The sequence below is a fragment of the Ambystoma mexicanum genome, chromosome 4p (genome assembly GCF_040938575.1).
Source record: "Ambystoma mexicanum isolate Mex_15411 chromosome 4p, UKY_AmexF1_1, whole genome shotgun sequence".
Classification (NCBI taxonomy): domain Eukaryota; kingdom Metazoa; phylum Chordata; class Amphibia; order Caudata; family Ambystomatidae; genus Ambystoma; species Ambystoma mexicanum.
In genome coordinates, this window is record NC_090927.1 from 51,468,971 (window position 1) to 51,496,187 (window position 27,217).

General features: G+C 45.1%; 1 long non-coding RNA gene across 1 annotated transcript in view; it reads right to left on the reverse strand.

Moving 5' to 3' along the window:
• Nucleotides 1–3,613: 3,613 nt before the first annotated feature.
• The window catches only part of LOC138452976 (uncharacterized), a 104,905-nt gene continuing 81,301 nt past the window's right edge, over nucleotides 3,614–27,217 (reverse strand). Inside the window, exon 3 of the long non-coding RNA XR_011260340.1 lies at nucleotides 3,614–3,694. This is a non-coding gene — a long non-coding RNA (uncharacterized lncRNA). The remainder of the gene's footprint in view (nucleotides 3,695–27,217) is intronic.

The window sequence follows — 27,217 nt, forward strand, 5'->3', positions numbered from 1 at the left end:
TGATGGTCCTGCGTGAGCAGAATGCTAGTGTGAGTGATAGGCATAGGTATTTGAGGCAAAAAAAGCTATATTCCAAGTATTGTACAAAGTTCTCCGCAAAGTTACGGAAGATCCATGGGAAATATCCTTCACTGGGATCAGCTGTGGGGCAGAGGTTCCAGGGCTGCACATGCCCAGAAGTGGTTCAATCTAAAGGGCTCAACATTGGCTCTGCTAAGGCGCACACTTTACTTTTTAAGTGGCAATTCCAAGACCTTCTTCAAAGAACTGAGTATCTGGTCTCCTTATCCAGTCGCCCCTCCAAGGTTCATCAAAGTAACAGATGTTGTTTCCAGGCTCCCCCCTTCCTTAGGCCTAACAATTATGTAGACATTCAAGAGGGCCTTCACCCATCTGAGGGACTTCCCTACGGTAATGGAGCCCACCGGGCACGGATACAAGGGGTAGCACTGTGAGGGGTGCAAGTACCATTGCATGCCAATTCCCCCAAAAGGTTGGTGGGCCCATATATCATGCTCTGTTTACCCTACACCTTGCACCCCACCTTCTTCTACTCCCTAGATTTAGCATCTGGCACTGTCAGTGCACGACGGCCTGCTTTGTGCACCCAATATACTGTGCCTCCCTGTAGAGCTGCGCCTCCCTGTTGAGCTGCACCTCCCTGTAGAGCTGTGCCTCCCTGTTGAGCTGCGCCTCCTTGGGACCAATCCAGGCTTCCCTTTCCCAGTACTATCCTGCTGGTCTGTCTTTTAAAGATCCATATGCAGCAGCTCCCCGATACCGTTGGGACGCCTTGCACTGCGTTTCTGCAACCTCTGGCCTCAACTGGTGGTATCATGTGCTAGCTCATGGACATCTGTGTTTACGGTCTTGAAGGCTTGCTGGGACGTTCCCGTAAACATCGGTGCCACATGTCATGCCCATCTCTCCTGATCACATCCTGCTGTTTCAGCCACTCTTTCTAATTGGCAAAGCTGAGGCGGATAGCTCAGAGGCAACGCATTAGTCTTGGAAGCAACACAGGCTGGAATCCCGGACTCATGCTTACAAACTGGTCTCCGGCATTGAGTGTGTTATAAAAGAACAATTATAATGTTTTCTTTCTTTCTATAGGACTGCAGTGGGCATCACTGGTTGCCTCTGCCATTCCAGAGGAACTCCCTGTAGGGCCGCTGGGGTCTCATTATGCTGTTGCCCTTCCATTAGGGCACTCAATATATCCTCTATAATAAGGCTATTCTGTTTGGCGTTCCGGGAGTTAGGTTCTTCCTGGCGATCACTTGCGGTTTTGGACTCTCCTTCTTCCTCCTCAGTTGAACTGGGTTTTTTCTACCCCTGAAATGTCTGATTACTTGGACCCGGAGTCCACCCCATTACACTGACCTCGTCTCAACTATTTCAATTTTTGCCAAGCCTTGTGGGTCTGCTTTCTTAGGTGGCTCCCTTGTCTCTATGCAAGCCTCCCGGGTCTGCTTTCTTAGGTGACTCCCTTGTCTCTATGCAAGCCTCTTGGGTCTGCTTTCTTAGGTGACTCCCTTGTCTCTATGCAAGCCTCTTGGGTCTGCTTTCTTAGGTGACTCCCTTGTCTCTATGCAAGCCTCCTGGGTCTGCTTTCTTAGGTGACTCCCTTATCTCTCTGCAAGCCTCTTTGGTCTGCTTTCTTAGGTGACTCCCTTGTCTCTATGCAAGCCTCCTGGGTCTGCTTTCTCAGGTGACTCCCTTGTCTCTATGCAAGCCTCCTGGGTCTGCTTTCTTAGGTGACTCCCTTATCTTTATGCAAGCCTCTTGGGTCTGCTATCTTAGGTGACTCCCTTGTCACTATGCAAGCCTCCTGGTCTGCTTTCTTAGGTGACTCCCTTATCTCTCTGCAAGCCTCTTGGGTCTGCTTTCTTAGGTGACTCCCTTGTCTCTATGCAAGCCTTATGGGTCTGCTTTCTTAGGTGACTCCCTTGTCACTATGCAAGCCTCCTGGGTCTGCTTTCTCAGGTGACTCCCTTGTCTCTATGCAAGCCTCCTGGGTCTGCTTTCTTAGGTGACTCCCTTATCTTTATGCAAGCCTCCCGGGTCTGCTTTCTTAGGTGACTCCCTTGTCTCTATGCAAGGGCGCTAGAGCTTTTCAGGTCCTCCACTTCGATAAGGAGTTGCTTGATCCTTTCGCAGGTGCTTCAGGGTAAGGAATTCCAATTCCTGGGTATCCCTGTCAATTGGTTCAGTGGCTGCCTTTATCCAAGAAGCTCCTCCTACTGATATCCCACCGGCTTTCTATTTCGTGTGGGCATCCTCAATACCTCCACCAGAATTGGCTCTGGGATATGCCTTGGTAGGCCTCCTACCTCAGCTTGGGAGGGGCTCCTGTTCCCCCTGACAAGGTCAAGTCCCTGACCATGTCACATGCCTCTGCCCCTTCTTCCAACTCGCCTCTCCTCTTGGAGTATGCCAACTCGCCTCTCCTCTTGGAGTATGCCAACTACCAGGGGGTAGGAGCTTATACCTTTCCGCCCCTGCTGCTTGATGGAATGTGGGGGAAGTCTGTTCCTAGGAGTACTTCTTCATGGATACTGTAATTAGTTGCCCCAGTACCCAGACTTCACTTGTTCTTGGGGTCATTGGTCCATTTCCCCATGAAGACAGACGGTGTGTCTTATCAGGTCTGGGTTAAATTCTTTGCTGGATACCAGATCTGCCTTAATCGCAGTTCCTTTCCTTCTGGAATTCAATAGGGCTTTTGTGTGTTTTCCTTAGACCAGTATTAATAGGTGAAATGTTTGGTCTGTTTCCCCTGTTGGATATAGGGTCCAAGACAGCAATTTCAGGGGCTCATCTTTACCCAGGAATTAATCTGGGAGGCACCCCAGGCTAGGCTTACTGGTTCTTCTTCGGGCTCTAGCGTTGACTCTTTGGAGCATTATTCCTGTAATCGGGGGTTGATCATCTTAGCTCCATAGGTTCATATTTCTGTTAACATTGTTATATGGTAGGGTGTCCTGTAGGCATAGCATCGGATTCCTTCTTCTGGGCGAGATCCGGGTCTCAATCTAATCCGATCTTCGCCGGGGAGAAGGTCTGTCTTTCTTTCACCACTGGCCTGAATTTGGGAAAGTGTATTTCCCTGAATGCTTCTTTTTCTCGATCTGTTCACGGTTTTCGCCTGTCTTGATCTCTTTCCTCCTTCCAACGGTTCTCCGGAGTGTATAGCTCTTTGATGGATAGTCGCTGTTTGGATCGCCTCCTCGAGTGTGGGTTTGTGGCGCTGGTAGATAAATCATTGTAGATCGGGAGGTAAGGAATCGGGAAACTTCAAGAATGAGCAATTCTTTCACCTCTCCATAACTTGTGTGTCCTGGCCATTTGTTCATGAGATCCTCACTCTATAAGAGAGGAGGGTTGGCTCTCTGTCTCTCCGTGACGTAATCAAGGTCTAGTACGATTATGTTTTCCCATTAGCTCCAATATTCCCTTTTCTATTCCCTATACCAATCTGGCTAATCTCTATGGTTGTTTTGCCTGCCATATTGCATCTGCTGAATCCTGCCCATTTACCTTCCTTTCTTACCACCACATGTGTCTATAGATGTGTATGTAAACTTGCCCTAGGCCTCCGCAAGCCTCAACACAAACCTGCGATCTCCTGGTCTCCACTCCGCTTGGGCGATGTGATCCTCTACGTCCTGGAGATGCTGGAACTCTGCTGGCACTGCACAAAACACATGGGAAGACATAGTTACATTTAAATAGCACTATTGAGTATGTTCAGAAAAAGCAAGAAGGCATGCACGTACATTAGCCTGTTACACAGATGTGAACACGGTGTGTGACATCTCAGACGCGTTCTGCAATGTCTGCTCTATATCCAACACACAATCCCCAGGTCTTGCCTCCAAAACTAAGCTCCCTGGGCCTACAACAGCCAGGACCCTGTCGGCCTGCTGCCAGGAGGAGGTGGAAGCCATCTTGAGTACTCTGATTGGCTCTCAGAAGGACACGTGTCACACTGCTTCCATTGTTATTGGGTCTCTTCAGGGCACCAACTCCAGCCATCTGCAACTAAGGGAGACAAGCAGCAAAGGCTAAACTCCCTGCCTGGGCCTGTTAGCTTTGGAAAGGGCGATGGGCCGGAGCCCCTAAGCAAGCAAGGGCTTTGTGGAGCTCAGCCTTCGCCTGGCTTCTGCTTCCACCCACAGAATCCTTCACACCAGAGGCTCTCATGTGAGCAGTCATGTGAGTCTCCTTAGACGGCACCCCCAGAGAGTAACCAACAACTGGTCACATTGCATAACAGAGCCTTGCCTCCCATATTTCAAATCACAAAATTATCAACCTTTTGACTTGACGACGACACACATAATGCCCCACTACCCTGGTGTGCCATCACAGGATGCGCTCTACCCCCTTCTGTAAGATACCTTTCTCTACCCCTTCCCTCTTCTGCTAGATACCTTTCTCTACCCCTACCCTCTTCTGCTAGATACCTTTCTCTACCCCTTCCCTCTTCTGCTAGATACCTTTCTCTACACCTACCCTCTTCTGCTAGATACCTTTCTCTACCCCTACCCTCTTCTGCTAGATACCTTTCTCTACACCTTCCCTCTTCTGCTAGATACCTTTCTCTACCCCTTCCCTCTTCTGCTAGATGCCTTTCTCTACCCCTTCCCTCTTCTGCTAGATACCTTTCTCTACCCCTTCACTCTTCTGCTAGATACCTTTCTCTACCCCTTCCCTCTTCTGCTAGATACCTTTCTCTACCCCTACCCTCTTCTGCTAGATACCTTTCTCTACCCCTTCCCTCTTCTGCTAGATAACTTTCTCTACCCCTTCCCTCTTCTGCTAGATACCTTTCTCTACCCCTTCCCTCTTCTGCTAGATGCCTTTCTCTACCCCTTCCCTCTTCTGCTAGATAACCTTCTCTACCCCTTCCCTCTTCTGCTAGATACCTTTCTCTACCCCTTCCCTCTTCTGCTAGATAACTTTCTCTACCCCTTCCCTCTTCTGCTAGATACCTTTCTCTACCCCTTCACTCTTCTGCTAGATACCTTTCTCTACCCCTTCCCTCTTCTGCTAGATACCTTTCTCTACCCCTACCCTCTTCTGCTAGATACCTTTCTCTACCCCTTCCCTCTTCTGCTAGATAACTTTCTGTACCCCTTCCCTCTTCTGCTAGATACCTTTCTCTACCCCTTCCCTCTTCTGCTAGATACCTTTCTCTACCCCTTCCCTCTTCTGCTAGATACCTTTCTCTACCCCTACCCTCTTCTGCTAGATACCTTTCTCTACCCCTTCCCTCTTCTGCTAGATAACTTTCTCTACCCCTTCCCTCTTCTGCTAGATACCTTTCTCTACCCCTTCCCTCTTCTGCTAGATGCCTTTCTCCACCCCTTCCCTCTTCTGCTAGATAACCTTCTCTACCCCTTCCCTCTTCTGCTAGATACCTTTCTCTACCCCTTCCCTCTTCTGCTAGATACCTTCCTCTACCCCTTCCCTCTTCTCACTTTCTTTACTGATTCTTCTGCTCATCTCACTTATGCAACAGGTGGCCTGCGATTGAAATGTGTGGAGTGTTGGTTCACACGAGGGATGCTGTTCCATGAACTCATGCTTGGAAGTTCCTCTGTGTTAATTCATCCATTTCATGAATCATTCACTGATAGTAGTAGACAACGGATTGAGAACACCGACAAAGGTGGATTCAAGCTCTACTGTGTCATTCAGGTGTCTTTCTGCTCCTGGATGAAGATGTTAAATAAAATATATACAACTGAGGTAAAAAGTACACCTGCTCCTTCCAAGCCTAGCCTTCCCCCTTCCCTTTCGGCTCAATGCCTACCCTCTATTTTGAGCTGGAATCTTCCTCCACCATCTTTACTTCCCTTTTTCTTGTACCCTCGCTCATGCACCTTGACTTTCTTCGCTACCTCCTCATATTCACCCTTTTCCTCCCCTTCTCTCGAAGCTTCAGCTTGGTCAAATCTTCCATCCGCCCCGTTTGCTCTTCAGCCTGTCAAAGACAAGGGGACTCATTACAAATGTTGTGGTGCCTCGGTGGTTAATCCGCAGAGATTCCACCAAACGTATTTACCGTTACCGCCACTTGGTCTGGTGGTATGGTGGTGTTAGTCTCTATTTATGGAGTCCATAGAACTCCATGGGGATTTCGGCGGAATTTCCTTTTTTTGACAACAAGGTGGCGCAATTACCAGTAGCCTTTTGCTAGAGGTTTTTCCTCCACTTACCTCCAAACCTACAATTTGAATTGCGGTAATGCGGCAGCAAGTCTGTGTCTGTTACCACTACATTACACCGTTTTTGGCCATACCACGAGATCATAATGAGGCCCTTTAGTCTCAATCACCTTCAATTATTTCAGTGAGATCTTAAAAATCTATCTCTACGCTGGACTCTTGCCTCATTCCTTAAAATCAGCAACTGTCCTACTCATTTGAAAGATACCCTCTCCTGACCCATACATCCCGTGCCGTGTTTCCCTCCTATTCATTCAAAGGTTCTTGAGCAGGGGGTCTTCAACTGTCTGACTCCATACCTTGAAGACAGCAGTCTTGGGATTCCACTTCAATCTGGCTTTTGTAGCAAAGACTCCACTGGGACAGCGTGCCCCAACTTTCTCTTTAATGCTCAGACTCTCTTGGCCTATTGTTTGCAAGAGATGGCCGTTGGCACCCACATGCCAGAAGGGCAACGGAAAGAGCGGTCGCAGGTTTGAAGGGCCTTGTAAGGTTCAGTCAACATTTTAGAGGTAAACGATTGGATAAGTGCCTTGAGGTAATGAGATAAAAGGGTACACATTCATTTTGTATGGTAGTGAGATTTGGGGAGCTAAGGATTGTGCAGGCCCTGATACTACCCAAAATCAGTTTCTACGTAAAACTGTAGACCCCCCTCTTTGTACTCCTGAGGACGCACTAAGACTAAACCTCGGAGCCCAAAGCATATCAATCTTGGCAAAACCAAGATTCTTGGTAATTTTTTTTAAGCACATTTGGAAAACATTGCGGACACCAACATAAAAAAGGCAGTTGGAAAGATTGTGACATCTACATATATAGCACAGTTTCATGGATAAAACAAGGTCCTCCCCTGATGAAAAGTTGGGCCTTGGACAACTCTCACATTTTAACAATGTTGAGATTAGACTTATTCTCAAGTCAAGGAGCAGAGGGCCACGATTAGTCGTCTGGCCAAACTTACTTCATTGACATTTGACTTCTCTCTTGTGCTATTTCCAAGGCTGTGATACGGGTATAGCCATCCCCCGCTACGATCTGCTGTGCACAGAAGAATACTTTTAATGACCAGCCTAAATGTGCTTCCTCTGAAGGCGTGTATGAAGTGGCCGGTGGTTTTCAAATACTGCCACTGCGAACATGGTGTTCAGAAAGCTCTACACCATTTTATGTTGATCTGCCCAAAGTGTACTGATTTAAGAAGGTCTTGGCCCAAACGGCACTACAAGGGTTAAGCCATTAGGACTTGCAGGGAACCCATGGCACCAGTGATGAATTGTAATGATTCTGCACAATAAATGTTTTTAGAAATTGTAAGAAGAAATAGGAATAATATGCACTTTTAATTTTTGGAAAAAATATCCCCTTTTGACCTTGACTTAACATGGTTTGTAAATGATTGAATTATATGAATTTATGTACTATGTATCCATTACTGTTAATGGCTACAGCCAAAATAAAGTATTATCCAATGTGGTAGGACAGAAGAAGGAGACAGACTAGTTTTCTGACAAATGCACCAAGAAGTGACCTATCTACCCCAATTCCAAGGGTTCCCCTATCTAAGAAACCAAACTAGTGTGCTTGTCATCAGTAGTGAAGTCCAAAAAGTCAACAGTCTGTCCTCCACCTCAAACTAATCTATTCTGGCTCTGGCACAAAAGAAAGAAACAACAACAAAAAAGTCCAGGAGAATGACTCCCTTCTCCTGGATAGGCTTTCCCTGCCTTAGTATAGAATGTCCAGGAGAACGGCTCCCTTCTCCTGGATAGATGTTTCCTGCCTTAGTATAGAATGTCCAGGAGAATGACTCCCTTCTCCTGGATAGGCTTTTCCTGCCTTAGTATAGAATGTCCAGGAGAATGGCTCCCTTCTCTTCGATAGGCTTTTCCTGCCTTAGTAAAGAATGTCCAGGAGAATAGCTCCCTTCTCCTCGATAGGCTTTTCCTGCGAATGTCCAGGAGAATGGCTCCCTTCTCCTGGATAGGCTTTCCCTGCCTTCGTATAGAATTTCCAGGAGAATGGCTTCCTTATCCTGGATAGGCTTTCCCTGCCTTAATATAGAATGTACAGGAGAATGAATGTCCAGGAGAATGACTCCCTTCTCCTGGATGTGCTGTTCAGGCCTAACAGATGATTTTCAAATAGTTCTTGGCTAGCTCTTGGATTCATTCTTTTAGTTCTCCTCAGGGACCTTTCCACCCTCCCAGCATCCCCTTTCCTTTTAGAGATGATCCTTTTCTCCCTGCGATATTTGCATGTGCAACCCTTTGGGCTACGTCCTCTTGAAGTGTCTCTGCAAGGTTCCCTTTTCTCAACATTTTAAAGGGACCCAAATGTCCTTTCTCTTGATCTTGTATCTATGTACTACTGTGCTTCCTTACTCAAAACCAATGTGCTTTACACAAATCTTCTCTGGTCTTCATAAACACTTCATGTGTCACTGGGACAAGTAGGCTGCGTCTCATAGTTTTTCTCACTCTTATAAACACTTCTTGTGTCCCGTAGTTATTCACACGTATGTACCCTTATTGTGTCACTGGGACGAGTAGACTGGGTCTTGTAGTTATTCTCACACTTTTGTACACTTCTTGTGTCACTGGGATGAGTTGTCTTAGTGTGTCCCTGCTCTCCGTATACCTTGTCGCGTCTGCCGCCTATCCCGTTACCTTTTTGCTCATGGGCTAGCATTACCGGATCTCTCTTTAGGATCTAAATAACTTTTGGCGTCAGACCAACTTCGGAGGTCACGCCGACTCGTCTTGGTTTTTTGGTGTGGCTCTGTATAGCTATGACTGCAGCAGTGCCTATGACACCCTTAGATTGAACAGCCCATCTTTTCCAGGTCACACCACTGCTCACTCGTTTCTCCTTGAGTCGTGTTTCTTTTCTGTGGCACAACACAGACCACTGTTCGGTACGCCCACTATCCAGGTTCTCACGATCAAGGTTCTCGGCAGTTTCCAGCTCTTCCCCGGTTCGAACTTCCTGGGCTTCACTCTCCATCTTCAGTCCCTCTTCTCATTTTATATATCAGTTCTGGGTCCTCCCCAGCGTAACATCAAAGTCTTTTCTCTCTCTTTGATGAGTAATCTCTCTTACTCGTTTGGGCTCCTCCATCACAGTTGGATTAACTTTAGACCACAGAGCAATCTGTATTACTCGCCCATCTCTCTTCTTTGTCTCAGTGGTTTTGTCAGACATTTCTCAAATCAATGCTAGAACTAACATTACAATAACAGACAGTAGTTTGTCTGATGGACTGAAGCATAGATGTTACAGATGGTCCCCTAATGAAATGGGAGTCCTTATCCCCAAGAGGGAATTCTCTCCCTGTGAGGTCTCGCTTACTGCCACCATCGGGGGAATGTTGCATAGCGGGCTCACCTCCCTAGCCCCACGAGGAAAGGCTCCCCTCAGGGGAGAAGTGACTAAACCCTGTGATCTATCACACCATCCATCCAAACACTTCTCTATGCTCATTTTTTTAGACCCATCTGCCTCTTTTGACACCGTCAACCACTCCTCTCTCCTCATTCTCTAAAACCTTAGGTTTTGCATATTTGCTCTCATCTGGATCACCTCCTACCCAGAAGAGTTCTCTTTTATAATTTCCTGGTACTCGCAAACCAATGACCCCACCCGATCCCGGTTGGGGTCCCAAAATGATCAGTCCTTGAACCTCTGCTCTTCACCCTCTGCCATAGGGAGATTTATCTCATTCTCTCCCTTTCACTATCGGTGAATATTCCCTAGATTCAGTACATGGCTACATTCTAGATGCACTAGGTTTAATGCATTGGTTGCAATCTGATATTATCTATATTCAGTACATGGCTACACTCTAGATGCACAAGGTTTAATGCATTGGTTGCAATCTGATACTACCTAGATTCAGTACATGGCTACACTCTAGATGCACTAAGCTTAATACATTGGTTGTACTCTGATATTACCTAGATTCAGTATATGGCTACACTCTAGATGCACTAGGTTTAATGCATTGGTTGCACTCTGATATTACCTAGATTCAGTACATGGCTACTCTCTAGATGCACTAGGTTTGATGCATTAGTTGCACTCTGATATTCCCTAGATTCAGTACATGGTTACACTCTAGATGCACTAAGCTTAATGCATTGGATGTACTCTGATATTCCCTAGATTCAGTACATGGCTACATTCTAGATGCACTAGGTTTGATGCATTAGTTGCACTCTGATATTCCCTAGATTCAGTACATGGTTACACTCTAGATGCACTAGGTATAATGCATTGGATGTACTCTGATATTCCCTAGATTCAGTACATGGCTACACTCTAGATGCACTAGGTTAGATGCATTGGTTGCAGTCTGATATTCCCTAGATTCAGTACATGGTTACACTCTAGATGCACTAAGCTTAATACATTGGTTGCACTCTGATATTCCCTAGATTCAGTATATGGCTATACTATAGATGCACTAGGTTAGATGCATTAGTTGCACTCTGATATTACCTAGATTCAGTACATGGCTACAATCCAGATGCACTAGGTATAATGCATTGGATGTACTCTGATATTCCCTAGATTCAGTACATGGCTACACTCTAGATGCACTAGGTATAATGCATTGGTTGCACTCTGATATTACCTAGATTCAGTATATGGCTACTCTCTAGATGCACTAGGTATAATGCATTGGATGTACTCTGATATTCCCTAGATTCAGTACATGGTTACACTCTAGATGCACTAGGTTAGATGCATTAGTTGCACTCTGATATTACCTAGATTCAGTACATGGTTACACTCTAGATGCACTAGGTTTGATGCATTGGTTGCACTCTGATATTACCTAGATTCAGTATATGGCTACTCTCTAGATGCACTAGGTATAATGCATTGGATGTACTCTGATATTCCCTAGATTCAGTACATGGCTACACTCTAGATGCACTAGGTATAATGCATTGGTTGCACTCTGATATTACCTAGATTCAGTATATGGCTACTCTCTAGATGCACTAGGTATAATGCATTGGATGTACTCTGATATTCCCTAGATTCAGTACATGGCTACACTCTAGATGCACTAGGTTAGATGCATTAGTTGCACTCTGATATTACCTAGATTCAGTACATGGTTACACTCTAGATGCACTAGGTTAGATGCATTAGTTGCACTCTGATATTACCTAGATTCAGTACATGGTTACACTCTAGATGCACTAGGTTTGATGCATTGGTTGCACTCTGATATTACCTAGATTCAGTATATGGCTACTCTCTAGATGCACTAGGTATAATGCATTAGTTGCACTCTGATATTACCTAGATTCAGTACATGGTTACACTCTAGATGCACTAGGTATAATGCATTGGTTGCACTCTGATATTACCTAGATTCAGTATATGGCTACTCTCTAGATGCACTAGGTATAATGCATTGGATGTACTCTGATATTCCCTAGATTCAGTACATGGCTACACTCTAGATGCACTAGGTATAATGCATTGGTTGCACTCTGATATTACCTAGATTCAGTATATGGCTACTCTCTAGATGCACTAGGTATAATGCATTGGATGTACTCTGATATTCCCTAGATTCAGTACATGGCTACACTCTAGATGCACTAGGTTAGATGCATTGGTTGCAGTCTGATATTCCCTAGATTCAGTACATGGTTACACTCTAGATGCACTAAGCTTAATACATTGGTTGCACTCTGATATTACCTAGATTCAGTACATGGTTACACTCTAGATGCACTAGGTTAGATGCATTAGTTGCACTCTGATATTACCTAGATTCAGTACATGGTTACACTCTAGATGCACTAGGTATAATGCATTGGTTGCACTCTGATATTACCTAGATTCAGTACATGGTTACACTCTAGATGCACTAGGTTAGATGCATTAGTTGCACTCTGATATTACCTAGATTCAGTACATGGTTACACTCTAGATGCACTAGGTATAATGCATTAGTTGCACTCTGATATTACCTAGATTCAGTACATGGTTACACTCTAGATGCACTAGGTTAGATGCATTGGTTGCACTCTGATATTACCTAGATTCAGTATATGGCTACTCTCTAGATGCACTAGGTATAATGCATTGGATGTACTCTGATATTCCCTAGATTCAGTACATGGCTACACTCTAGATGCACTAGGTTAGATGCATTGGTTGCACTCTGATATTCCCTAGATTCAGTACATGGTTACACTCTAGATGCACTAGGTATAATGCATTGGATGTACTCTGATATTCCCTAGATTCAGTACATGGCTACACTCTAGATGCACTAGGTATAATGCATTGGTTGCACTCTGATATTACCTAGATTCAGTATATGGCTACTCTCTAGATGCACTAGGTATAATGCATTGGATGTACTCTGATATTCCCTAGATTCAGTACATGGCTACACTCTAGATGCACTAGGTTAGATGCATTAGTTGCACTCTGATATTACCTAGATTCAGTACATGGTTACACTCTAGATGCACTAGGTTAGATGCATTAGTTGCACTCTGATATTACCTAGATTCAGTACATGGTTACACTCTAGATGCACTAGGTTTGATGCATTGGTTGCACTCTGATATTACCTAGATTCAGTATATGGCTACTCTCTAGATGCACTAGGTATAATGCATTGGATGTACTCTGATATTCCCTAGATTCAGTACATGGCTACACTCTAGATGCACTAGGTTAGATGCATTAGTTGCACTCTGATATTACCTAGATTCAGTACATGGCTACAATCCAGATGCACTAGGTATAATGCATTGGATGTACTCTGATATTCCCTAGATTCAGTACATGGCTACACTCTAGATGCACTAGGTATAATGCATTGGTTGCACTCTGATATTACCTAGATTCAGTATATGGCTACTCTCTAGATGCACTAGGTATAATGCATTGGATGTACTCTGATATTCCCTAGATTCAGTACATGGCTACACTATAGATGCACTAGGTTAGATGCATTAGTTGCACTCTGATATTACCTAGATTCAGTACATGGCTACACTCTGGATGCACTAGGTTAGATGCATTAGTTGCACTCTGATATTACCTAGATTCAGTACATGGCTACACTCTAGATGCACTAGGTATAATGCATTGGTTGCACTCTGATATTACCTAGATTCAGTATATGGCTACTCTCTAGATGCACTAGGTATAATGCATTGGATGTACTCTGATATTCCCTAGATTCAGTACATGGTTACACTCTAGATGCACAAGGTTAGATGCATTAGTTGCACTCTGATATTACCTAGATTCAGTACATGGTTACACTCTAGATGCACTAGGTTAGATGCATTAGTTGCACTCTGATATTACCTAGATTCAGTACATGGTTACACTCTAGATGCACTAGGTTTGATGCATTGGTTGCACTCTGATATTACCTAGATTCAGTACATGGCTACTCTCTAGATGCACTAGGTTTGATGCATTGGTTGCACTCTGATATTCCCTAGATTCAGTATATGGCTACATTCTAGATGCACTAGGTATAATGCATTGGATGTACTCTGATATTCCCTAGATTCAGTACATGGCTACACTCTAGATGCACTAGGTATAATGCATTGGTTGCACTCTGATATTACCTAGATTCAGTATATGGCTACTCTCTAGATGCACTAGGTATAATGCATTGGATGTACTCTGATATTCCCTAGATTCAGTACATGGCTACACTCTAGATGCACTAGGTATAATGCATTGGTTGCACTCTGATATTACCTAGATTCAGTACATGGCTACAATCCAGATGCACTAGGTATAATGCATTGGATGTACTCTGATATTCCCTAGATTCAGTACATGGCTACACTCTAGATGCACTAGGTATAATGCATTGGTTGCACTCTGATATTACCTAGATTCAGTATATGGCTACTCTCTAGATGCACTAGGTATAATGCATTGGATGTACTCTGATATTCCCTAGATTCAGTACATGGCTACACTCTAGATGCACTAGGTTAGATGCATTGGTTGCAGTCTGATATTCCCTAGATTCAGTACATGGTTACACTCTAGATGCACTAAGCTTAATACATTGGTTGCACTCTGATATTCCCTAGATTCAGTATATGGCTATACTATAGATGCACTAGGTTAGATGCATTAGTTGCACTCTGATATTACCTAGATTCAGTACATGGCTACAATCCAGATGCACTAGGTATAATGCATTGGATGTACTCTGATATTCCCTAGATTCAGTACATGGCTACACTCTAGATGCACTAGGTATAATGCATTGGTTGCACTCTGATATTACCTAGATTCAGTATATGGCTACTCTCTAGATGCACTAGGTATAATGCATTAGTTGCACTCTGATATTACCTAGATTCAGTACATGGTTACACTCTAGATGCACTAGGTTTGATGCATTGGTTGCACTCTGATATTACCTAGATTCAGTATATGGCTACTCTCTAGATGCACTAGGTATAATGCATTAGTTGCACTCTGATATTACCTAGATTCAGTACATGGTTACACTCTAGATGCACTAGGTATAATGCATTGGTTGCACTCTGATATTACCTAGATTCAGTATATGGCTACTCTCTAGATGCACTAGGTATAATGCATTGGATGTACTCTGATATTCCCTAGATTCAGTACATGGCTACACTCTAGATGCACTAGGTATAATGCATTAGTTGCACTCTGATATTACCTAGATTCAGTACATGGTTACACTCTAGATGCACTAGGTTAGATGCATTAGTTGCACTCTGATATTACCTAGATTCAGTACATGGTTACACTCTAGATGCACTAGGTATAATGCATTGGATGTACTCTGATATTCCCTAGATTCAGTACATGGCTACACTCTAGATGCACTAGGTTAGATGCATTAGTTGCACTCTGATATTACCTAGATTCAGTACATGGCTACACTCTAGATGCACTAGGTATAATGCATTGGATGTACTCTGATATTCCCTAGATTCAGTACATGGCTACACTCTAGATGCACTAGGTATAATGCATTGGTTGCACTCTGATATTACCTAGATTCAGTACATGGTTACACTCTAGATGCACTAGGTTAGATGCATTAGTTGCACTCTGATATTACCTAGATTCAGTACATGGTTACACTCTAGATGCACTAGGTATAATGCATTGGATGTACTCTGATATTCCCTAGATTCAGTACATGGCTACACTCTAGATGCACTAGGTATAATGCATTGGTTGCACTCTGATATTACCTAGATTCAGTATATGGCTACTATCTAGATGCACTAGGTTTGATGCATTGGTTGCACTCTGATATTACCTAGATTGAGTACATGGCTACACTCTAGATGCACTAGGTTTGATGCATTGGTTGCACTCTGATATTCCCTAGATTAAGTATATGGCTACACTCTAGATGCACAAGGTTTATTAATTGGTTGTGTAAAGGAGAGCGAGATGTCCACCAACGGGCCCATAGGTCAGTGCTCACCCTCTAGTACTTGTAAGACAAGATAGCTGCACCATGTGAGGGATGGGGGTGCAGGATTCACTTACTCCAACATGACTCAATAATGAAGACTCAGTAGTTTGGCAAAGGGAAGTCTGTTTAATGACAAGTACATCAAACAGGGAAGCAGTTGGGAATCAGCATCGTTGCGACCACATGTCTCGCTCCGACTTCCTCAAACTTCAGTTGAACAGCAATAGTTATAGGCAAAACTCGTCATCACTGACGTCTAACTCTACAAATTCGTCATGCAGTATAATTGGTTGGGAAAGGTAACTTAAGTATAGGTGCTATATCTGTATATGGTAACAGAGCATGCGGATTGGATAACTCTTATCGGGTGGGCGTCTACGCCCAACCCTCTACATCACGCGTGATAGACGGCACTACAACTACGACGCGCCATTGGTTCCAGTCTCTATAGGACCTTAGATTACATGGTCCATTGTGATTGGGTAGGTTACACCCCTAGACATAAATCCCCATTTTAATTAGCAGCATGCAGAATGGACACCCAGGTGCCTGGTGTCCCAAGATTCACCCTTCCTCCCTCCATCAATCAGTTTCTTAGGGCTATGTGTCAATTAGTTGGCTGGGTATGGCCCCGAAACTGTAGCCTCTTAGTTGGAGAAGTTATGGCACCCTTGGATCTGGGTGACATCAGACATTGGTAATTCTTCGCGCCTGACTGGTCACGTGTCTGTTCACTGTGAATTCTGCTACAGTTCCAAGCTTTTCATGTATTTGTTTCTTCTTTAGCCTCGCCACCTGCAGGGGCTCCCCTTATCTTGACCTTCATGGGGTAGGCTGGTATGCTCTGAAGTTTGAGTCTTGTTAGCTGACGCTCTCCTCCCTTTCTCTGGATGACCTCGATTTGTTAGGCATGAGCCGCTCTTTGTTGAGTTTCGATTCCGCTCCTTCTCTTCACTCTGGCTGGGTTATGAAACTTGGCCTGTTAGGCCTCTGGCAGCCTGGGCACATTTCTGCTTTACAAAATGGAGTCCCACTTGTATAATGTGCTTCTTGAGGTAGATATATATAGTTGGCGTATGCCGCTTCTAGTATTCTACTAAGCATAGCAAGCAGTATCGTTTTCTTAGCTTCTTGCGTTCCAAGCCTAGTTACACGCATTAACTAGTGTGCTACTTCTATCTTACCTCATAGCCACATTTCCTTACATTTCAACATTGTCTCTTTTCTGTGTCCATTACTTCTCCTTTTAATAGCTGCTCGCACTGGCATGCTATCCTTGATAGCCGTTTTCGTTCACGCACGTGCCTGTCCAGGCCCTTGTGTCATTTCCACTGGCCCTCCATTAAGGCTCTTTGGGTCTCTTCGTGGACCGTCTGTAGGTACTCCTCGTTTCGTATCAGCGGCTGGTACGGCTGTCTGATAGGGTACCATGCTGCCCAGGGTTGTCTGATTATGGGCGCTTCAACAGGTACGGATCTTTTGATGTACACTGGGCAGAGTCCCCCCGCGGCTCTCTGTTGGTTCATTTGCTCCTCATACATCACGTACCTTGGAGAGTACTTTCCTGGTACCTCGAAATGGGAGGCAGGGGTGCAGGCCATGTCTGGGACCTCCTCTACACTCCCCCATATGGTCGGTTCATCGACCACTTCTGCAATCTCTTTTGCATTTATTTCCTTTGATTCTTCGGTGTCATGTTCATCGTCTTCAGGGTTTGAACATGATGGTGTGAATGTGTGAGTCATTGGAGTCCATATTTTTATCACCCCTTTCAAACTCCCTGCTGTTTTCACATGTTCGTCTTTGTTCCAGGTCATTAGCTGGCATTGTCCATTTGGGCTGCAGTAAATCCATTTTCCTTCATACCTTCTTCGTTTCTTAGGATATGTGAACTTTGTTCCTTCTGGCGCAAATTTGCTGGCCTTCACAAAGTCTCTTATTTCTTCATCAGTCAGGTCTCTGGGTTTCCATCCTAGTTCGACATCAACCATTATTTTCACCCTTATGGCTTTCTTAGCAGTTTTCTGGCACTGTGTAATTATTATCTTGATAACACAGAATCCTAGCAATACCATTGAAATTAGAGCCTCCAGAAACTTGAATATATCTGCCATCCATTGTGGGACCCATGAGAACAGGGCTCCAAACCAGCTGTCATCGTTCACTTCATCACTTTCATCGATCATTTGGTTTTTCAAGTTTGTCAACATACTTATGGCCTCTGTTAGGGTTCCGTTTTCTTCATTGTGTGATGGTACAAATGGGCAACACGATTCTCCCTCCGATTTTTGCACAAACACCTCCATCCATCGCTGTGATCATGTCAAGCACATATCTGTTCTGGAGAGTCATCAGTCTGATTGCTCTCAGTTCTTCTTTGATCATGTTAAATCATTTTATAGTGGTATTGATATTCTGCAATAACTCCCATCTGGTTATCTGCAACCATTTAGCATTCACTCCAATTTGGATGTGTGGCAAGAGCATCGTGGTGAACACTGTTGAGGTGAGGCTGAACAGCCTGTGTTCGTATGGGATTGCATGGAATGCCTCTTCTGATTTGGCAGAGAAGTAATTTTCTCTCTTCATCCTGGATATCAGTTCCACTGATCTCCTTTTTCTCAGGTGAGCATCTGCCTTTGGGAATCAGTCCAAATTCAGGTCATTCTTAGGGATCACCAGCACAGGAACGTGGACGTTCACCAGTGTGCATATGCCTCCCCAGTTCTTTGGCAGTCTTATGTATGCCTTGGGTGCACACGCCCAGTAATGGTCCATGATGACTGCGGTTCCTTGTGTCATTCCTGGTGCTTCAAAGATTCGTCCGCAGTTTACATTCTCTCCCATCTTCCTCGTGCCATTACTTCTGAAGCATAGTTTTGGGCTTTCCATTGGTACTATCTGCAGGGGTCCTCCTCTGTCTTCGACCCATGTTAGCAGCTTTACCAGTTTTGGCCATAGAGGTTTGCATAACTTCTGTGAATTCTCTATTGCTTCTCGGCAGGCTCCAAGGACCATCCAAGCTCGGCAGATTACTACTCCTTCTTCCCATCCATCTGGGGAGACCACTGTTCCCCAAATCTGCATTTGGCCTCTGTTCTTCCAGATTTGAGCCTCTTCTGCAGTTTTTCCTTGAACGTTCAATCTTGGGTTTATTACCCATCGTGTTCCTGATCCTTTGACGTCAGGATTCTCGTATCTGATCACGTGATTCCTTGTGTGCTCCCTGTTTCTTGTTTTAATGTCCTGGACGTTGCCATCTTCATCCGGGTAGTCCTTTTCATTGGCCTATATCAATGAGGCATCTCTTCCCATAAATTGTCCTCTGGTGTTGCACATTGCTACGTGTGACATACAGTGTGCTGTGGGGACATCAATTTCTACAGCCACGAAGATCTTGGATTTTCCCATGCAGTATGGTAGAAGAGCACAGACGAAGCATTCTCCTTCTGACTTCCTTCGTCCTGCTTCCTTCATGTGCTAGTACCATATGTTATTTCCGAGATGGGCTGTGCTGTCCAGGTAATCGTTGAGTTCATTGTCATCTTCATATGGGCTTCTCTTGATTCTCAACGTTCATCTATAGTTTGCTATTAATATATCCTTAAAAGCGTCTGTGCTGCTTTTCTACTCTGTGCGTCTTGGTAGAGCAGGCTGCCTAGGCTGTATTGCAGTGGTAGGAGAAGGTTTTGCATTTCTCTTCCTTTCCTCTTGTAATTTTTATATCGAGGTACTCTGGCCGCCATTGGCTCACCAACTCCCCAACGTGTGCCTGTGTCGTAGATCTGGTGCTTGTTAGCAGTGTTTGAGCTGGCGTGCTTGTCGTTATAGTCTCTGTAGTCCTATTTTTCAGCTCCTCGTGCAGTTTCTTTGCTCTGACTATGAATGGGAACAAATAATCTATCAGTGCTTGTGTTTTCTCTGTGAGTTCCTTTGTGGCTACTTCTGTTCTTTTGAGGGATTTTGCTTTCATTGGCTTCTCACTTGGTTCTCCTTGGTTGCTTCCGCTATTTTCTGGATCTGATTGTTCGGCAGGCAGTCTCCCCTTCTCTGCTGCCTACATTGGAGGCCCTGTAGCCATAGACACTTGCCCTTGTCTGTGTGCATTCTGTGTGTGGGAACGTGCAGCGGTCAGTGCCGCGTTTTCATTCATTCCGTGCTGAACCTGTCTCCAGCTTTTCTCTTCATTAGTTACCTCAAATGTGTCTAAATCACTGCTAATTACATTTAATTTTAGTTTGTTAACTTTACCATCAGGTTTTCTTGGGACTGGGATGACTATATATGGTCTGGGTACTTTCGGGGGACCCAGGCGTTCATCATCTGGTGGGTGCACTGAAATTGGGACACTTCGTGCACCAATAAAAATGCAGTTCGAATAGTCAAAGATAAAAACACAATGATAATTACTAAGCATATACACATGATAGACTTGTAGGACATCTGGCAGCATTTCCTCCCGGGGAAGCGGGGGCGCCCCTCTGCTGTCGGTAAAACTAAGTTACTGTTCTGGGCCACCATTTCGGACCAGTCCATAGTCAGTTATTTATTCCTTTTCTTGCTCTGTTCTCGTAGCTCAAGAGTTCATTACTACTAAAGTGGCGAGTGCTTTTCAAGTGTCCCCCCTCTTGCGGGTGATGACGGTAATCTCTGGGTATGCAGTACAGTTCCTTTTGCTAGACTATGGAAAAAGGTTAGGCTAGCAACTTTGGTACATCACATTCATTATGCATATCTATGGTAGGTGAAGTCCCAGTGCACTCCTCGAATTTGCTTTGGTCCTGAGGACATGCTGGAACCTGTTCAATGCGAAGGAATAAAAAGATGGAACTGCTAAAAACCACACAAAAATAGAATGTTGTAAAAATAAAAAAAAATAAAAATTAAAATAAACATGGAAACATAAGAAAAAATCAGAAAAATAGAAAAAGCAAAAAGAAAAATAAGATGGTGTAGTTCTCGTTTCTGCTCTTCTCGATCTGTCCTTCTGTGGAAAATAAGGCACTATGTCTCTTTCTCTCGGTCTGCCCCACAGCGGAAAACTGAAGAACTGTGTCTCTGTCCCTCGGGTCTGTCCCTCGGCGGAAAGTCTCACTGGAATCTTCTCAAATATTCTCGCTGGAAGTTAGATAGCTCCACCTAGAGCATGATTCCATGGAGCAGAGTGCCCATGTGTGGGGTATTGGCTGGATCTCTAAGGAAGTTGATAACGTCAACACCTGCAGGCCTCCCCACCATTTCCGGATAGTCTGGGATTAGCCTAAACAGGACATTGTGCGCCAGCCGGGTGTCCTCGGGTGATAGGGACATTTGTCCTGTTTGGCCGGGTCCTGATCATGAGCTTTTATTTTGATTCGAACAGTCTTTGCACCTTCCCGTTGCGCGGACCGCCACAAGGTGATTTCACTTAGTCCACAGCTGGTTCAACTGAGCTAGGTTTCTTGGGTCTCTGATGAAAGTACGTGTGTCAGTTGTTCTCCCGATGAGTCCTGGGCATTTCTCGATTATTTGAAAGAACAAAGTGAATGTGAGTTCATCAATGTCTACCGGCGGTGGATGCATTTGTGTCCTCTTTGCTGTGCTCGTGTAGCTCGGCGAAGGCTTCCGTGATGACAGTCAGCAGTTGCCAAATTACCTTCTTGTTCGCAGGATCTTGAATAAAGTCTGTGTTTCTCTCCCTATGAGTAACGGATATGATATTACCACCAGCTGGAAGTAGGTTAGCACATCCCACTTGAGACTTCTGCTGGGGGATACCATTAGATTTGTGAACAAAGTCTTGATACTAGCTTCAGGATACTATGTTACGTTCTCAGCAATACATCTTATTTACAGTCTATTAGAGTTCTTGATTCTTTGTACTACTTGTGCGTGACGCTATTTCAAAAGTTCATTTTTTCAACGTTGTTGTGGCTTTGTGTGTGTGTAGTTCTCTTCTTTACCCTGCAACTGTGGAGTACAGAGTGTCCGCATTATTGTTCTTTATCACCTTTCTCTGGTTTGGGGAAGTATTCTATTTAAAGCCACAAATTGAATCAGAGTTCTTTTGTCATAGTGTTGCTGCTCATGCGTCCTTCTTCCTCGCCATGGATCTTGTCTGCACATGCTGGTGTTCTTCCCCGTTGTCTGTGGTTTCTTCGCTGTTAGATGCAGCTGGAGGGCTCTCTCCTATATAAGGTTTAATGTCATTCAGGAAGAGCCATGACCTTCTGCCCTGGACTTTGACGGCTGAAGGAGTGCAGTCCTCTACGATGAAAGTGCCATTGAATCGTGGCTCATCCCACTTCTTCCTTGTAAAGTTCCTTATGAGGACACCGTCATCAGGGAAGACAGGTGGCACACATAGACTTTGCACGGCGTCTGGTTCAGCACTTCCTGTTGTATTTTGTTCTGGGCTGCACCCTTTTCTTCGGCGCTGCAGATTGCCTGAAATGACAGAGATGCTGGATGTCATACAATTCAAGTAGTCCTGCATCTCTGTCCCCAAGACCTCTTTTGTTGGCTGGGCATCACATCTAGCTCTATCTCGGGGGGTCCTCATCCTTCTGCCTGTAACTATCTCGTGCGGCGTGAGATGATGGTCGGAGCCTTGTTGGTTCCGAAGTGCATACAATGCCAGTGGTAGACAGTGCAGCCATCCCTTTTTTAATGTGAGCTTCAACTTGGCTATCCTCTCCTTTAACAGGCCGTTGAGCCGCTCACATATACCATTCCCCTCCAGATGATATGCCGACGAGAACTTGTGCTTTATACCAAGCAACTAGCTGATCTGCTCGAAAACTGCATTAATAAAGTGAGCGCCATTGTCTGATCTCATTACCTCGCACACCCCCCATTTGGGGAACACTTCCTTCACTAGAAATTTGGCAGCACAGGTAGCATCTGGGTGTGTACAGGGACATACTTCTATCCATCTAGAGAACGGACACACCACCACAATTAAATACCTGTACCCGTTGTACACTTGAATCATGTCGATGTAGTCGATATGCAAGTGCTGGAATGGCCCATTTGGACGGGGGATAACTCCTCTCACTATTTTTAATGTGTGCACAGCAGTGAATTGCTGGCAGATAATGCATTTCACCATGAAGAATGCAACATGCTCTGCTAAATTCGGTGTAAACCAGTCTTCTGCAAGCGTTGCAGTGAGATTTTCTTTTGTCATATGTATAGGGTAGTGTAATTGTTCCAATGGTTCCTTCAGTAGGGTGACAGGCATTACTGGTTTACCAGTGCTGTCTTGCCTCCACAACCCGTCAGAGGGGTTTAAGGAACCCCCTTGACGCTTCCACAAATCTTTCTCCTCCTGAGGTGCCTCCCCTTGGAGTTCCATTAGCTGAATCTGTCCCATGTTGCTATAGGCCTCTGGTGTGGCTCGTGCCACCATCATACGCTCATGGGTACGTGCCACCTCCACGTCCATGATTGTTTCATCCTTGGATGCCATGCGCTTGGCTTCCGTGTCCGCTTCGTGATTTCCACTTGACACAAAATCTGTCCCTCTGGTGTGGGCGGAGCATTTCACGACTGCTATGCCCACTGGGAGATGTAGTGCTTTTATCAACCTGTCCAATAAGGCTGCATGTTGCACTGGCGTGCCGTCCGCTCGGAGGTAGCCCTTCTTTTCCAGCGTGCTAAGCCTGCGTGCATGGTAGATGTCACATAGGCGGAGTCACTGTACACCGTTACTTCCTGGTCTGCATGATTCTCAATGGCGAGTATCAGCGCCAATAGTTCTGCAGCTTTCGCAGAATAGTGAGATGGTATTCGTGCATTGACGAGTACCTTGAACTCTCCATTCGCTAGGTGTTTTATCACGGCCACGCCTGTGTATCTTTGTCCATCTTCTTGGTCGATTCTAGATGAGCCGTCAATAAACACGATCCCACCACCTGCCAGGGCATTTTCCTTTACCCTGGGGATTTCATCATAGAATTCCTCATAATTCGCGCAGTCATGTACGGGTTCTCCCTCTGTGACTGGCTCGACTATGAACGTAGCTGGATTCACACTAACATCGCACTATTTTGATCGATGGGTTAGAAATAATCACTTCATATGCGGATGCTCTCTGAGATGTCAGCGTGCCCTTTGGCTTTTCTAGTATGGCGAACAACGAGTGCTCGACATACAATGTCATGGAGCACCCCATCACAATAGATGATGCCTTTTCAATGGCGAAACCGGCAGTAGCTAGATTTTGTTTGCATGGGAAGTGGCCCTTCATGACCGGGTCCAGATTCCTGCTGTAATATGCTAGGGGCTTGTACCCCAGTGAGGTTCGCCGCGTGAGCAATGCCGTCATAAAATTACCATCGGTGTGTGGGAACAGGTAGGATTCCTCTGCATAATTAGGAATCCCGAGAACTGGGGCCTTCCAAATCACCCCCTTGAGTTCTACAAACCCCTTTTCCATTGCCTTCGTCCATTCAATTTTTTCCCTTATCACCTAGGCCTTCTTTAGGGCCTGAAGCAAAGACTTGGTATACGAACTGCAGTCAAAGACCCATTCCCTGACATAATTGCACAGGCCTAAGAAGCTTTGCATTTGTTTTATCGTGAACAGTTTAGCCGTGTTCATGAGAGCTTCAGCCCTTTCTGGGGTTACCTTTTTCCCTTCGTGTGAGATTAGCTGTCCTATGTACAGCACCTCTCGCTGACAGTATTGTAGTTTTTCCTTGTCAACTTTATATCCTATCTCAGCAGGATAGTCAATAGCTGGACAGATTCGCGCCTGTATTGTTCCTCAGTGACGCTGCAGATCAGAATGTCATCCACGTACTGCAAAACAACACTGTCTACTGCAATATTGCTTAGGTCCATCTGTAGGACTCTGTTGAAAATGGATGGAGACTCACAGTATCCCTGTGGCAACCTCGTGCTTTTCATGCGCATTTGCCTGAAAGTAAATGACGTCATATCTTGTGAGTCACGGTGTAGCGGGATTGAGAAAAACGCATTTTTCAAGTCAATCACCATGAAATATTTTGCCTCAGTGAGTATGTTGCATAGAATTGTGGATGAATTAGGGATTAGAGGGAACTTGGCTTCCACTATATCGTTCAATGCTCTTAAATCTTGGATTAAACGCCAAGTCCCTCTGATTTCTTGACAGGGTAAATCAATGTGTTGCAAGGTGATTCAGACGTCACTAGGATGCCCTGCACCATCATGGCAGAAATTGTCTTCACGATCCCTTCATCTGCCTCTCTGGATATGGGATATTGTGGCGCCCTTGATAAAATTGCTCCTGGTTTTAGTTTAATTTTCACTTCACCTGCACCCTTCAGGAGGCCTACGTCATAGGGCCCTGTAGTCCATACCGTGACAGGCACTTGGGCCATGTCGTCATCAAAGTATTCTGGACATATTAGCGCCAACAACATTCTCTGTGGTACCTTCCGTTTGATCATTTTGACCCAAAATATGAGACTTACTTCCATCCTTGTCTCTTCTAGGTCAGGGTGTTCTTCGAACAGATCGTCATCGGTGATGTCAGTCACTCGATACCCTATTTCGTTGGCGATAATCGTACACCATTGTCTGCCTTCGTTGTCATATTCTTCGACCAATACCACTTTCCCTCGCACTGCGGCAGATTGTATCATTAAGGGAAATACGTGTCCCTCTTCTTCATGCATAGGTATTCTTGGTCTGAATAGAAACTCATCAGGTGTCATCATAGGTCTATCTGCAAGGCCTGGCAATCCCGCCATGAGCACCCGTACGCCATATGCGAAGACTTCTGGCTCTAATGGTATAGCTCTCATGGCTATACGTCCGGAGTGTGCTCTGATCATTTTGCACACGTTCGAATAATGCATTCCTGGAGTGGAGCAGACTATACCATTCTCGGGAAATGAGATTGTCATATTCAACTTAGTCATTAAGTCCCGACCCAGGATGTTTACTGGGGTCTGACGTGAATACAATAAGGGTACATTCATTTCGTGCTCTCCAGAGACTGGGAGTGTGTCTGTAAAGGGAACTCTACTGTGAGCTCCAGTGAAACTCTGAGTATCTATAGCCTCGCCGGACAAGGAAAACTTGCCTTCTCGTATGCACAAGTGTGTCGCACCCGTGTCAACTAAGAAAGAATATTCTTTGCCCCCTATGACGACATTCAACCTAGGTTCCCTATTAGGGTCTGGTGTCACTGATAGGATAGAGCATATCAGAGTCCCCCGTGAGCTGTCCCATTTCATATATAGGTTCGGCCCACTATATACTTGCTGATTTCCCCCATTTCCAGGGTTGACTCCCCCTTCGGAGCTAGTGCCCTGCGACATTTGCTGTGGTGCCTGCTGGGTTTGTCCCTGTGGTACGTTCCCCATGTGCGGGGGTTGAACCACTTACTGTGCACCTTGCTGCAAGCCTGGCGCCTGTGTGATTTTGTGCACTGCCCTGTTGCGGGATGGCTGGCTGATTCACCATGCCTGCCCCCATCCCTTGGCTATTTTGCCACATGCCTTGGCTTCTGCACATGCGCGCCATATGTCCTGTCATTCCACACAGCCAACAAACTGGCGGAGGGCCATCTGTCCATCTGCGCATTCTGAAAGCCACCTTGATTATTCTGAAAGACTCCCTGGTTACCTCAAACCCCCCCCCCTATTACTCTGCCATCCTCTTCCTCCAAAACCCCTTCCCCTTGGGTAAAATCCCACGCTACCCTGATTATTTTGCGCTGGGTTAGTCGCCTGCTGTGCGCGTGGTTCAGCTGGGCTTGTCAGCATGTCTCCCTCGAGAGCATACTTTGAGAGTTTCTACTGCACCAGCTTCGCCTCCTCACCCTTACGAGTTGCTTCCTTTTTCTGATTCTTTTCTTGCAACAATCTACAGTTATGTGCAATTGAAAACTGTATTTTAGCCCATGGTTTAGCTTCTATTCCTACCAATTTCTTGAGCTATTTTTGCACTAGTTCCGGCAACCCTTGGCATAATATTTGGTAGAATACAGGGATAGATTTCGTCCAAGACTCATGCGTTTCGAGCACCCACGCGTCTTAAAAATTCTGGATATAAATCAACGGATCCTCTGACTCTTTTTATAGCCTCCATATCAGAAGTGTCTGGATATAGCATTCTCAGCGCTTTCCACACTGCTGCTTTACAATTATTAAATGGTGCTCCGCCATGGGAGGTCTTAGTTAGGGTTACCCTAGGGTAGCCTGCCCGTTTCCATACATCGTCTGCTCTAGTATGGCAATTAGGAGGCCCTTAATGTTCCCTATAACTAAGGTGACACCCCCCCATCATTTTCTCTAACTAATGTATCCAATTCCTGGCTCCCGATGTCAGCATTGGAAGCTTATTTTTTAGGTTCTCTCAGTCCATGTGTGGCCATGGAATATATTGTGGTCTTGCGCCCCCTTTTTCTAGCAGCGGGAATTGGAATACACAGTCTTCCTTTTCTTTCCCCAAAGCTCTCCGGTCTATCGCTGGGGTGGCATTTCCGCCTTGCCGTCTCCCTGGCAATGCCCTTAAT